Source organism: Panulirus ornatus, chromosome 48 (assembly GCF_036320965.1).
Source record: "Panulirus ornatus isolate Po-2019 chromosome 48, ASM3632096v1, whole genome shotgun sequence".
Lineage (NCBI taxonomy): Eukaryota > Metazoa > Arthropoda > Malacostraca > Decapoda > Palinuridae > Panulirus > Panulirus ornatus.
Window position 1 is genome coordinate 28,003,591 of NC_092271.1, and position 15,734 is coordinate 28,019,324.

Consider the following 15,734-nt stretch of genomic DNA (forward strand, 5'->3'; position numbering starts at 1 on the left):
AAAACCTGAGAATTTTAAACATCAAATAACTCACTAATACGTACGTCTTGTGTTATTTTCTTTCTTTCGTGATTCTGTGGCATTCAAAAATATACCAGATAATTTGATGACAAGATTCTTGAGAGGAAAAGCTCGTCAACCGCTTTTTCCATATTATCATGTATAGACACAATATCTGGAGGAAGTTTGTCGCCATTCGTACAAGGTTATCTATTGTGTTTACCCTTTTATGCCTAAATAGGCCTATCAGAGAGGGGGGGGGGTTGCCAGGGGTCACCATCATCCCTCCCGCTCGGGGTAATCCAGAACCTACTCGAAAATTTGATGTCTTTTTCATTTGGGCAAAAATGATGTCGATCATTTCTTTCAGCATGTGGTGAAGGACAGGGGGAGGAGTGGGGGGGGGGGGAGGTAGGGTTGTCGTGGAAGTGGGAAGGGGGATGTAGAAGTGGGGTAGAAGTGGCTGGCAGCGGAAAAAAGACTGTTAAAATGGGTAGGGGTTTGTAGAAGTGGGGAAGGGGCTATGGAAATGAGGAGGAGTCTGTAGGAATGGGGAAGGAGGCTGTGGGAGTGGCGAGGGGGACGTAAATGTAGGAAGGGGAGGTAAAGAAGTGAGTGGGGGTTGGATTATAGGAGTGGGTAGGGGTTATAACAATAGAGGAACACTGACACAAACTACAACCCAACACATACGGTTATAACATTATTGAAGCTTCTTACGTACGGTTATGTATAGTGTGTGTGTGTGTGTGTGTGTGTGTGTGTGTGTGTGTGTGTGTGTGTGTGTGTGTGTGTGTGTGTGGCTCCGTCTAGAGTCCGTCATGAGGCACACGCACGAGGGGTTATTTCCAGAGTCAACGTGACGAGGAAGCGTCACTTTCCGCGTTACATCCACTGCCGCAGACTGCGAACGTATCGTGTTTCAGTTTCCCCGTGGACTCATAGGAATATATATATATATATATATATATATATATATATATATATATATATATATATATATATATATATATATATACTTCCCGCGTTAGCGAAATCGCGCCAGGAACAGATAAAGAAAGGCCGCATTCGCTTACGTTCGGTCTCCAGCTGTCAGGCATAGTGCACTATAACCACAGCTCCCTATCCACAACCAGGCCCAGCAGACCTTGCCATGGGTTCATCCGGCCGCAGAGACGGGAGTATCGCTCTTATTGTTAGATTAGATCGATTACAACACTTTAATATGGGTATGCTTCAACGTGAACACTGCCATGACAAGCTCTCTACACCCCGGCACCGGTGCCATGATAGAGGCACTACACCCCGGCACCGGTGCCATGACGGGCTGTGTACCTCGGCGTTTGACATACACTCTGTGTTCACTTGTTAAAATCATTCTTAAAACGAATACATCAAATGTTTTGTTATGCAGCCAACACGGGAACTTTTTCATTTCCTTGAGAAGTGTACTGCAGTAATGAAAAAATGTGTACCGTTGTATGTACAAAGAAATATGATGTCATATTCAGCTGGGTATTAGTCAGTGAAGCATATCAACAGGTGAGATGTACTGGAAATTACATGTGAAACATATGCCAACAAATCTATCTCATATTTAGGATGATACGTCTCATCATCTAGCATGGATCAAGCCTTCCAGGATCATCTAACAATACCAAATTCGCCGTTAGTACAGGAATCATGTAGAATATCGCTATGTAGTACATAGGGCCAGAGAAAAACATTCTACTGCCTCTAACTCAGAATGAACCATTCACGTGCCTCAGTAATTGTCCAATGGGGTTAATGACTTTCTAACGCTAGGGAGAAGGTAATTCAGGGAGTGCATAATTATGTCTCATAGTAAGATCTAGTTCGTGAAGTGAACACTGGACACTATGGTGAGGTCCTGCACGTGTGTACGAGGCTGGTGGCACCCAGAGAGTTCGGGTAGAGGTCCATATGCCCCCCGTCCTCCGACCCGTGACCCCTCACAGCAATAAGAACTTACGACAGATCCACCCCTGTACGCCACCGTCAGCCCTGCCCGCGTGGTGTTCCCTCCTCCCGTGTCGTGTTCTCAGCACACCACATGCAGGTGGGAAGGTATGCTAGCAAACGCCCACCACAAACACATGATTCCCATGTCGAGTCACCACAGGTTATGTCGTGGTGTCCTGAGCTCACAGTAACCAGTCGCACTTTCCGCCAGGAGTCTTCTGAGCGGGTGCTGTGTCTTGAGCTCTCGGCAACAACCCACTCCTCGCTGGGTGCACTGGGAGGCAGTGTCGTGTCCCTAGCTCACAGCAAGATCAACCCACTTGTCGTCAGGTGAAGCGAGAGGCCGGCCGTGTGGGTGTCCCCTTGTGGCCATTATGGGATAGACTGGGGCTTATCTGATGGCTGGACTGATAAGAGGCGAGGAGGGGCAATCTATCAGATGAGGCACCATCTATCTATCATCAGGCTCGGCATCCGTTTTTATGCATGTGGCTTACAGGAGATTATCCTCGGCAGAGTGGAGAGGGTTCTGGACGCCGCCACACGCACACAAACAGGTACACAACAACAACAACAACAACAACAACAACACCAAAATATTCATAAAACGAATAAATGAAAAAGATATACGAGAAATATGTGAATCATTTCCTAACACAATATAATATAATCATAGACATCTAGTTATGAGGTTAAATGTTTTTTTATATGTATTTGTTTCTCTCCTCAGAGCCTCACCATTAATGTCTTCATCAACCAGCACTATCATCACCCCACCTCCACTTTCATGGGCCTCACCAGCAGGGACACGGTCACCAGCAGGGACACGGTCACCAGCAGGGACACGGTCACCAGCAGGGACACGGTCACCAGCAGGAACACGGTCACCAGCAGGGACACGGTCACCAGCAGGGACACGGTCACCAGCAGGGACACGGTCACCAGCAGGAACACGGTCACCAGCAGGGACACGGTCACCAGCAGGGACACGGTCACCAGCAGGGACACGGTCACCAGCAGGGACACGGTGGACTACTTCGAAGAGACAAGTTCTCCGACGCGACTGTACTGCCTCTCGTTAACAGACGATGGTACACCATCGCCGAGGGTGACCTTCCACTCCCGAGGTAACATGAAGCAGGCGGAGTCCGGTAACTCCTACTGACTCTCTCTCTCTCTCTCTCTCTCTCTTACTACAGTGTTCTGTGTAAATGATCTTAGCAAGTGAGAGAGTACGTCCTTCTCGGGAATGTTTTAGAACTTGGTAGGATGAACTTTTGACGAAGATCTACAAGTAACGTTTACTAGTGGGATATTGTGCGTCATGTTTTCTAAAGATAAACATCTAAAATTAACCTTTGAGAAGATCATCTCTCGGTTCCCCCCCCCCCCCCTCCCCAAGGGTCACACGTCTCCCCCAGAGGAGTGAACGTTTGCTTCAAACTGTTGAACATTTGCCTCGACTGTTGAACATTTGCCTCGAAGTGTTGAACGTCTCCATCAAAGTGTTGAAAGATTCCCCCGAGAGCCAACATTTGCAAGGATCAGTTTAAGACGAGGTGAACCGCGTCAGAGTAGCCTGTTAGAGGCGTTTGCATGGCTCCTGTTGTGTATGATGAACGTTTTTCACGTAGGTTAAAAGTCTTTTTTTCTCTCGTTTGTTCTGAGAGGCACCTATATACAGGATTGTATTCTCCCTCGTAACTTATATTCCTACAACACGAAGTCAAACGTATTCTTACGCCATCCAGGATTACGTACCTCCTGAAATACATTTACAACGAAGAAAGATAAAAAAAAAACTGGAATAAAAACACTTTTCAAGTAAAGACAACCGTTAGATGGCTAAGTTATATATCTATCCTAACGTTCAGTGTCTACTTCTCCAGTAATCACAGGCTGATAGATGTGTGTGGAGTGTCTCAGTCCAGTACGGAGCCAGTAACTTATACAGTTGTGAACTACATCTGAAAAGCCGGGGTTGTGGCCATCAGAAGCCAGGATTGTGGCCATCAAAAGCCAGGGTTGTGGTCATCAGAAGCCAAGGTTGTGGCCATCAAAAGCCAGGGTAATGGCCATCAGAAGCCAGGGTTGTAGACTCCACAAGGCAGCGTTACAGACGTCTGGGGGCAGGAGCAGCAGCAGGATCCATCACAGTAGCTTCCGCTCAGTAACTTTCTTCAAGACTTAAGAAAAACTTGGGTCGGATTCTGGGGTAGGCGGGCCCTCGGCTGCTGAGGTAAATATTTGGCTCCTGACGCGACCTGGAGGACCTGCCTCCCCTGAACTGTGTTGTGGTCCTGTGTGTGTGTGTGTGTGTGTGTGTGTGTGAACATCCAAAAAAGTTAATGCATTGTACTATGTAAAAACACACGAGTTGAAAACTTGCCTCGTAACATACAAATGATAATCACACACACACACACACAAACAAACAACTGTACCTAAAAAATGTCCAAATCTTTCCCTTTTTCCAAGATGACCTGCCTGGTCTGCCCGACACAACAGTAGTCAAGATCATGTAATATAATAATCCTGGGTCTCTCGTTCACCATGAACCTGGACTGAGTTTAACAATGTGGGTAGAAGCCACACCACCTCCTCCGTCATCGGCAGTCCAACTTGCAGTTCGGCACCGAGTTGTCATCAGCCTACTGGAGCGCGTACAGACCCCCACACATACACCCAACCATTGCGAACATGACCAGTAATACGGTGACTGTACACTGAACGAAAAGAAAATAGTTATTTCAACCACTCTTTAACATTTTCAATAGAGATCTGAAAAATAACTAAATCCATTCCAAGGCTGGCGGGTGTACGATGATGGTGAGGGCTACCAGCGGGATGACGATATTTGGTATTTCCATGATATAATGATGACGGTTAGCACTGGGTGAAGCAATGCCACGTCAGCAGCAGGGAAATCCAAATTGTCCTCGGCGCTGTGGGGTAGGCAAACACTGGACTGTGAGATCACGCAAGATAAATACATGCAAAACATCAGGATTATGTAATATGTGTGGGACACATTCCCTGGAGGGAGAGTATGTGGTCGCCCTACAACATGCGTACATACCATGTAGACCGCAGGTGGCAGATGACCATGTGTACAGTGGGCGCTGCTACACCCGGCCATCTCTGGTCCGTCCAGCACACAGGTGTTCGCTCTCTGAATCGGTGTTTAATTATAATAAAATTGCTGATGAAACGAATTATCGTCTGACTACCTGACCTTCTTCCCTGGCCGAACAATCACAAGAAGAAAATCATCAAAAATCTTTATCTGTGTCTACAATAATTTACCAGGTGAATCAAGTTATAATGTGCGTTCCCTATTTTCCACGTGTATAATTCTGTAAATATATATTTTTCATCACCTTTATATTTATCTATGTTTAAACTTCACTGTATTTCCCAGCACCTCTCAAGCCTTTGGGCACAGTGAATTCAATTAAACTACTATTATTATTATTATTATTAATATTATTATTATTATTATTATTATTATTATTATTATTATTATTATCATTATCATTTTCTTATCATTATCATCATTATTATTATAATCATTGTTATTATCATTATTATTATTATTATTATTATTCTGTTATTATCATTATTATTATTATTATTATTATTGTTATTATCATTATTATTGTTATTATTATCATTATTATTGTCAGCAGTAGTAGTCGTGATATCATCATTATATCATTAGTTATTATCAGTATTATTATCATTCGCAGTATTACTGACATCATTATTATCAATCAACACTATCATTATTATCACTATCATAATTATCATCACTATCATTATCATCATCACTATCATGATTATCATCACTATCATTATCATCATCACTATCATGATTATCATCACTATCATTATCATCATCACTATCATGATTATCATCACTATTATTATCATCATCACTATCATGATTATCATCACTATCATTATCATCATCACTACCATAATCATCAATAGAGGTAGGAACAGGAGTGTCATCATCATCATCATGTCATTATAAGTTCACAATACAATATTAAGTCATTACAATTGGCCCATCCTCGTGCTATGGGTAGAGCGATGTCTCTTTTTCAAATCCTCTTTAAATAAGTTTCATTTATACAGAGACCTTGGACGTAGCCACAGCTGGGTCAGAGGTCAACAAGGCTGCAGCTGCGGTCTCCTGGAGTGGGCGGGGTCAGCAGCAGTGCAGCTGGGGTGACACCAGCGGTGGGCCGCCTTGCGCTCCCTGAGCCAGCCTTATAGACGGAGAGGACGCTACTGGGCTCAGTATGTGGCACGTCCACCCTGTACTTCCCTCACCCACTAAGAGCGGCCCACGCCACAGTTCACCTCACCCAGCCCCTCTCCCAGGGTCCACACAGCCCCAGCCTCTTTCCCAGGGTACATGTAGCCCCAGCCCCACTCCCAGGGTCCACGCGGCCCCAGCCCCTCTCCCAGGGTCCACGCAGCCCCAGCCCCTCTCCCAGGGTCCACGCAGCCCCAGCCCCTCTCCCAGGGTCCACGCAGCCCCAGCCCCTCTCCCAGGGTCCACGCAGCCCCAGCCCCTCTCCCAGGGTCCACGCAGCCCCAGCACCTCTCCCAGGGTACACGCAGCCCCAGCCCCTCTCCTAGGGTCCACGCGGCCCCAGCCTCTCTCATTACTCCCCTTTGGCGCACTAATTCTCAGACAGGAAGTGAAAAAATGGCGGCGAGAAAAAGCGAGTATTCCAACGAGTGGCCGTGCCGGGCCAATAATGGCGCCGACCCGCGGGAGGGAAGCCGCTCTCCGGGTGGTGGGCTGGTGAGAGGGTGGTGGGAGAGGTGGGCAGGTGAGAGGGTGGTGGGAGAGGTGTGCAGGTGAGAGGGTGGTGGGAGTGGTGAGCAAGTTGAAAGGTAAGAGTGGACATGGACAGTGTGATTGCTCTCGCTTTTTGTGTTTGTCTGTCTGTTGGTGTTTCTGTTTGTCTGTCTATTTGTGACATCCAGCCTCTCAATGCAAACCTTTTACGAAGTGCATGACACTCCAAACATAGTGAAGCTTCACGCCAACATAATCCCTGAACCTGACACCATGCACGACCACCAACCAACCGTCAACCACACACAGTCATCAGCTGAAGCCAGCCGTCGTAACCATCGGCCAAAAGTAAACAACCAAAGGCAACCATGAACCCGAGGCACGTCAGCAACCACAACAAACCATACACCACAGGGAACCATTAACCATACACCGACCTACAGTAACTGATGATGATGATGATGATGTAAGCAACCACTGGCCACCATACGACCTTCACCCTGCGCGCGACACACCACATCCAAACTAGCACACACTGGTTCCTCCCCTGCACCAACGCGTAATGATCATCATCCTTCTGTATGGTGGAGTAACAAGACGGAGGAGCACCACCTTACTCAAGATAAATCTCATTAGACCCTGAGAAAGTTCAGCGAAATTTCATCATAAATTCTTTCACCATCAAATTACAATCCATTTTCTGTTAATCTGGTAATTCCAGTCATTTCTCTCTAGATACTTTTTCAAAAATCCCAAACTTTCCTTAGTCTTCCTCTACCAGTCCTGCTTATGATTTTGTCATAAGCAGGATAAATCTATTACAGAGATGAGAATCAATGAATATCTGATCTTTACCTTAGATGGAAAACTGAACTTTGAACATCAAAATGGTCTCTAGTACGCCTGGTTGGCTGGCTTCAGGTCGGTCAGCCCTGGGATGACGACGTCAAAGTAACTGTTGCAAAAACAAATATGAATACAACTGGAAATAATATAATGGCTTTTCTTCGCTTGAGAAAGATAACAAGAAATTATCATTGTTATGGCCTTCCTTGTACGACTAGCACTACCCCTGGCGCCGTCGATAATATACGGGCTGCCTTATACACAGGGACGACCTTCGTCAGTTCCACTCTGACCCAGGAACGTCACAAGGCACACCGCTCACTGTGGCTGGCTAGTCATCACGCAGACAGCTCTCTCTCTCTCTCTCTCTCTGCATACCGTGCCTGCAGGCAGGACCCAAGCCAAAGCCAGGGTTGACCTTTACGTCCTGCGAGATCTATAATGAGCGGCTCTGCGGGCCGGCCATGCCGCTAGATCGGTCCCATAACCTCCGCTGATCCAAGTGGTTCATGTTTACAGGTTGTGCCCGGTGGTGAGAGCTGGAGCAGGCAGTAAGATGTTACGCCTCCCGAGGAGGAGTGGAGGCCATAGTCCTAGGTGAGGTTCTTGCCAAAGGACGGAGGGGACGGTCAGAGGTTTGACCCCTCTTCATGAGTGCTGAGGGTAATACTGGGTCAGGCTGTGGGTGGGAGCGGTGGGTAATGACCCAGCTCCACCCAGCCAACCAGCCGGCCTCGGAGCGGTCCTTCCTCCCGGCCGACCTATAATTGCATTTCGGTCGTTATTTCCTGTGTGATACGATTCCTAAATTGTACAAGATGTTGTCGCCCCAGCTCAAGGTGGAGTGGGGGGTGGTGGAGTGGAGGGAGGGGTGGTGGAGCTGATGTTGTGGGGGAGGGGAAAAGGTGATGAAGTAGGAGGAAGCCAGAGATGTATCTATGCAGATTTTCTAATTAGGAAGCTGATATATGAATCGCACATTGCTCCTCAAGTGTTTGTGTTACCGAGCACAGGCAGGTGACGTGTGTTAATGCCTGGTGTGGTGTAGTGTTGATGTGGATGAGGTTGTAGTATAGTGGATGTGGCTGTGGCATGGTAGATGTCGTTGTGGTATGGTGTGGATGTGTTGGAGGTATGGTGTGGATGTGGTATGGTGTGGATGTGTTGGTGGTATGCAGTGGATGTGTTGGTGGTATAGTGTGGATGTGTTAGTGGTATGGTGAGGATGTGTTGGTGGTATGGTGGATGTGTTGGTGGTATGGTGTGGATGTGGTTGTGGTACAGTGAGGATGTGTTGGTGGTATGGTGTGGATGTGGTTGTGGTACGGTGAGGATGTGTTGGTGGTATGGTGTGGATGTGGTTGTGGTACGGTGAGGATGTGTTGGTGGTATGGTGTGAATGTGGTTGTGGTACGGTGAGGATGTGGTTGTGGTATGGTGTGGATGTGGTATGGTTAAGCATGTTAAGGCTCTGTGGTTGTCACACCACTGTAGAACATCTTGACCAATCAGCAGCCCACACGACAGAATCGTGATCAATTAACACAACAGTTGCATTACTTAGCTGACAATTACCAAAGCCTCGTGAAAATTACCGACCAATTACCTCCCGAGTGTAATGAGTACGAACCATCCAACAACCATGCAGTTAATCACCATGAAAGATATCCAACTACCGATCAACTTGTTACAGGCAAGGATTTCCATCAACACTTCGTTAACTGTGGTGAAGGATTCCGTGAGGACCGACCACACTGGGATTCGACCTTCAGTTTCCTGGATCTTAAAGGATTCTCTCTCCTACTTCCCAGGTGTTCCGCCTGTACACAACCAACCCTCTCTCCTCGTCATCGCCTGAGCACCGGCTGTGCGGGCGTCCACCCCACTGTACTGTACACCTCACCTCATGGTGAGTGTATGGACCACTGTAGACTCCTTGTGTCAGCAATGTTTCTTAAAGAAATTATTTACTCACTACGTTTGTAGCGTCATGACAGACTACCCCATGACTGGTCAGGAGCTTAGGCTCCTTCACCTGTGCTTCCGGCCGGGGTACGTAGCGGACTTTCTAAGCGCTGTCGAAGCCCCGTCCAAAACAGGGGCCGATGATGGGATACGCGACTGATGATACAGAATTATCAATAACAACGTTAGAGGCATTTCTCCCGCGGAATCAACAAAGAATTCGGTGTTCCCGTCGAGCGGAGACTGACGATGTAGTCGGTCAATATTGATGTCCAGTTAATCAAAGTCATTCATGATGAGTTAATGAAGTCATTCATGATGAGTTCGCTGATGTAAGTGGCGTGTTCGCTGATGCAAGTCAACACCAAAACATCAAAACTAACTTTCTGATCATAAGAATAAGTTTTTCATCACATTCTCTCCCCTTGTGTCTTCACCCCCCCTTCCCCCTCACCTCCCTCTTCCCCGCCCCCTCTCCCCACCTGTTGGTCGTACACAACTTGGGGTCTTTCAATCTAATTGTCCATGTGAGGGCAATAGGGGCGCAGCGCGGAGGACCCCACCGCCCACGTCCCGCCCTTCTGGCTTGCACCAACTAATGTTTACACAAGGAAAATCATTTTCGGAAATTAGAGATGAAATAAGAGTGTTGATTGGTGGATAATTCCCCGCCCAAGGGACTCATCCGCCGGGCCCTCAAGATGCGCTCAACAGCGAGTGCCTTGTGACTGATGCAGGTCAGGGATGTCCCTGCTGCTGGACGAGGATAGGAAGACATCCCTGCCTCATTATGCTGTGAGGTGCTGAGAGAGAGAGAGAGAGAGAGAGAGAGAGAGAGAGAGAGAGAGAGAGAGAGAGAGAGAGAGAGAGAGAGAGAGAGAGAGAGAGAGAGAGAGAGAGACATAATTCTTGGGATGCCATGAAATCGAAAAAGATAAACATTAGAGATGGTAACAGGCGCTACAGAAGTGAACTGGAGAAGGGCAGTAAGAGGGTCAACAGAGAAGGGTGAGACAGAAGGCAACAGAGAGGCCGACTGTCACGGGAGAAGGGTGAGGGAGGAGGCAGGAGTGGCCTGACTATCAACAGAATGTACGGAAGGGAAGGTTCCCACCTGGGTGCTTGCGGCAGCTGAGGTCAGACGTGGTGGAGGAGAGGTCAGCCAGGAAGTCCTCACCCTGTGCCAGGGAAACAAACAAACATTAGGTTTATAAACAAACAAACATAAATAGTAAATGTCTGTCAATACAATGAAATCTGCATTTAACACAATACGTTTTCTATCTCCCTCTTTCTCCATATACAGTGTTACGAACAGTTTCTGTCTGGGTACCTGGCCCCATCTGGCCACTGAAACACAACTCATTCGTTCATCTGACCAGCACTACATAACCATCCTCTCAACTCAGTCGTAAACACCACCCCAGAAGATATGAGTTACACTTTCTCGTCTGCTTTCTGGATACAACCCAACTGCCCTAGTACTACAGCCACTGCCGCTGGTGGTGAAGTACCTCACGAAACCTTAACTTTTCATCTATTGTGTCATGTGGTGGCTTTCTTGGTCCTTACCGTTTGTGAGTTGCCCATGACGCACTGGGGGTCATCTGTGGCCTCCGTGATATACAGGACCTGCTAGTATATCCGTCGGCTCCTCGTGTTAATCTTTTAGTAAATGGGTCAAAAATCTATTTACCGATTAACACCAAGAGTGATGACAATTCTCGTCCTTCCTCCACAAGTCCTGACCAACAGGCCCCGTCCCACACGCCCTGCACATCTGCCGCGCCTAGAGGCTCCCTCCTCCCCACACACCTCACACTGCTCAAAAGATCCCTCGCTATGGCTACTACTGCCACAGCCAAACTGGCCCTTCCCTAAACCTACCACGTCCCATCTCGCCACAATACATCTAACTCCTTTCCCACACTCAGCTGTACCTTCCACGCTATCCACACCCGCTACGTTCATCAGGCCTTCCATGAGCCATCAGAGTCGCCCCCTCTCACTACCCACCACAACAGTTCCTCCACACACCACCACAAACCCCCTCCTACACCAACAACCCTTCCCCCTCCCCTACGGCACTACTAATCCCCCTACCTCCAGCCGCCTGGTCCACAGGATGACGTGCTCAACAATATCATTTTCCTCACGATCTCCTGTAACCTGAACACCGTGCCTTCTGGCTCATTAGACCAGCCCGTGTGTGTGTGTGTGTGTGTGTGTGTGTGTGTGTGTGTGTGTGTGCGGAGGGTGACTGGTCTTGCTGTAGTGTTGGGATCAGAGCAACATAGCTCTCTGAAAGTCTAGACACATATCGAAGCTGTTCCGTTGGTGTTGACTGATGAAGCACATGACACCCACCATGGTAGTGTCTACTACATCAACAACTTGTTTACAAGGTAAACCTAAATAAAACCTTAGTTACGTCACAAGCGCAGTCCCCGGGCAGTAAAGTATTTTACATTTTCTTTGCATACAAAAGTACATGAAAGTATACCTGTCCGCCTTTACCTCGACCACGCATACCGATAAAAGGTGGGCGAGTATACCCTCAGTTTACCTCTGAAGGTCGCTGGCTACAGCGGTCCCTGTACCTAACACCACTGAACAGAAAGTACAGTCTTATGTTGCCCACGTGGCAGGAATCTGATAGTATTTGTTCCCTAGAGTAAAACATGTAAGTAAACTGAATATCTTGAGTAAATGTGTACAAGTCTGGCACCCTAGCTAACGTTATGGCATAGGTCATGTCCTGGGATAAAAACGTCATGATAATGTTTGTATGTCGAGGTCATGACCACGCCCTTCATCATCTGGCTCGCAAGGACGAATATTTCAACGTGATTTCCAAATTCAAGTTTTTCACTATGATCTCCCCAAAGTCTCCAACCTTCGCTTCGCTATCACCCCCCTTCCCTGACGTTCTCCTGTGAGGTGTACATCTTTCAAAAGCATGGGTGAACGACATCAGATTCTCCTCCACTCATTCGTGAATGGTATTTAAGTACTTAAACATTTTCTCTTACTTTAGGTTTCTCTTGTAAAATATAACTATACAAATATCTTTTACCTCTCTGTTTATGTCTGATATCATCACTATAAACAGTGCTGGGGGTAACACAGTACTTGTGGCACACCTGACAACACATCCTCTTGATGAGTCTAGTTTCCCGTGACGCTGAATGAAGTGTTTGTCAAAAACTCCGAAATCCACGTTTCTGGCAAACATCTGATGTTGTCTTCCGTTATCTTATCCATGAAAAGTCTGTGGTTCACTTTGTCAAACGATTTCGGCTGGTCAAAAATCCATTCTCGTTCCCAGCATTAGAATGACAGACACGTTTTTGCTAAGTATTTCTATAAGTGTTGATGAAGTCATGAACACCTCCACACCTGCCTTCGTTAGCGGAGATGTTGATCCCGCATTCACGACGTGTCACTCTTCCTAACACCATCACTACCAGCGACGTCCATCTTAAAGATGTTCTTCCTTTCTGCAGAGGCTTAGGTCCTCCTCTGTGTATTGCCGATACAGAAGCCATTTGTGGAACTTCCGCCGTAATACTTTCATCCAGACTTCGTCTCAACAGCATCATCGGTTCTCCAGTTTATTGTTTGTCTTTTTAAGGAACTGGTTGTCACAGCTTCACCTGGTCACAGTGTTGAGCTTTCCATGAGTAGGTCAACTGCAATCAGTATGTTATTTAGAGTTACTTTAACCAAGAATATCTGCAACAACCAATTCATATTTCCGATGCCTGATCTCTCTCATTTTGTTCTTCCTCTAGTTTGCTGTCCGTATTTATACCAGTTCACCCGAGTTTAGTAATTACTGAAGCATTAGGGCAAGTTTCTTACACGTTTTCCCTCTCCTTCTTTCCATATTTTCTCCTTTAACAATGTTTCCATCATATCATAAGTACTACATTATCCTCTTTAGTAACATTCCTTAAAAATTATGATTTTTAAGGCTGAGTTCTCAGTTACGAAGTTTTTTACCTTTATAGATATGGTGTAGTTTTGCATAGTTTATTGATACCCATGGTTTACTATCATCCATGGTTTACTATCATCCATGGTTTACTATCATCCATGGTTTACTATCATCCATGGTTTACTGTTATCCATCGTCTACTGTCATCCATGGTTTACTATCATCCATGGTTTACTATCATCCATGGTTTACTGTTATCCATCGTCTACTGTCATCCATGGTTTACTATCATCCATGGTTTACTGTTATCCATCGTCTACTGTCATCCATGGTTTACTGTCATCCATGGTTATCCATCTTCAATATAAATAATGACCCATCTCATCACCCTTTCTCAAAAATATATGTACAAGAGAAACTGAAAGAAAAAGATGAACTCATAGCTCAAGTCAAGCGTCTGCTGCACTACATTCAAGACACAATATCAAGTGCTAAGATCATGTCGTGTGAGCAGAGGACGTCCCCCGCTTGCCTGCCATGGGACTGATAACAAACGTGTTTATATTTGTGAATTACACGATCATGGAAATATCTCGAGGATCGTTCTATCGTCGGGACACACACACGGATCGTTCCGTCGTAGAGCCAAACCTGCCGCCGATCTGGGATCCGCTTGTACGGCGGCCACTCTGGAGTCCTGTTGGCGTGTAGCAACGTCAACCACGACGAACGTACGGCAGAGTAATGCCACGTTCGTCTCACGTACGTCCAACGCACCATTAGTGGTGTCATCGACGAGACACAACCCAACTAAGTGGAGGACTGCAGGAGCAACCCCACCAGGAAGGGATTCGACCTCGCTTGAGAGAGCGCGGGGGAAATATGATTGTGTATGCTCGGACATGCTAGCAAAATAGGGAATTAAATATTTCCTGCTTGAGACTACGTCAAGAAAGGGCACCAGGAGGTTGGCAAACCGAGTAATCAAATGTAATTACCGAACAAGAGTTTTCCAGGATGCGTCGAGCCTTCTGACCCAAAGAATAACTCGATCTCGTCTTCGTCATCACCGTTGCATAACGCCAAAAGTCCCTTTTCCTCCAGCAGCTCCAACACATACTTAGGAGACGGTACTTCGTTGCCTTTCGCCATCCAACGCCATCGTCTGTGAGCCGCGTTTCCAACATGCAGCACCATGAGGCGAGGGAGGGTTCTGGCCTGCCCAGCCTCACAGACGTGATGTGCGGCCTGACAAACACTCTACCAACATCTCACTTGGACACGCACATTACACTTCACTCATCCGTGTGCCTGGCAGTAGTGATGCATGGCATAATGCATTAAGCTTCACATGATGAAGGATTATAACAGACAGCAAAGGTTACATGTCAGACAAACTATTCAACGTTGTCCTCGGGTCCCTCACCTCCCGCTGTTGACATGTTTGCAAGCCTTGAGAATGTTTACAGCGGGGGAGATGTTGTCAGGTGCTTCCCTGAGGTAAACATGAACAGGGACGACCAAGGGTCGTAACAACATATCCTCGGGTTCGTGGGTACAGAGGCCGGCGCTTAACGGGATATATAATCAGTCTCTCACCATAAGCTGTGCGAGTCTATATGAACCGGAGAGCTCAGAGATGGTGGTCAAACTAACATGGCCATTTAGAGGTCAATCTGCTGCTCTCAGGGTAATGTTGTCATTCGTCATGGATAACCAGCAGACGGAGACCTATCATCTACCCCTAGTGGGTAGCAGGTCAAGCCGGCCTCCTGCACCAGGAGACGCCTGACCAACCCTGCAGCTGCACTCAGTGTTGTTCAAACTGGAACCCTTGACCGTGGGTTTGAACTCATGATAAAACGTCCATAGCGACGTCCCAGAAGTACCCGGGGATCACCTGTGCAGTGTTGTACATCCTCACAAGTGATAAGGAGAGAGACGGAGAGGAGTCTAGCACACGGCGAAACTTCTGTCAATTACGAGGGAATTGCCTCTAAGATCCAGTTGGCAAACTCTCTTGTGCAAATAGGCGACGAAGGACTTCGCGAGGAAATACCAATATGTGGCAAAAGGTCAAGAGTTACTGGGGCAGCCACAGGTCTCGGAGCGGCGTTGCACTCATATCTGAGGTGACGCTGGGGCAGACATAGGTCTGAGGACGCTGGGCCAATTATAGGTCAG

The 15,734-nt window shown here is 47.0% G+C and overlaps 1 protein-coding gene across 1 annotated transcript in view; it reads right to left on the bottom strand.

The window, feature by feature from the left end:
- LOC139764035 (uncharacterized) overlaps positions 1 to 10,784 on the bottom strand; it is a 57,275-nt gene extending 46,491 nt beyond the window's left edge. Inside the window, exon 1 of the mRNA XM_071690495.1 lies at positions 10,725 to 10,784. The gene's annotated coding sequence lies outside the window, so the exon portion shown is untranslated. The remainder of the gene's footprint in view (positions 1 to 10,724) is intronic.
- Positions 10,785 to 15,734: the final 4,950 nt, after the last annotated feature.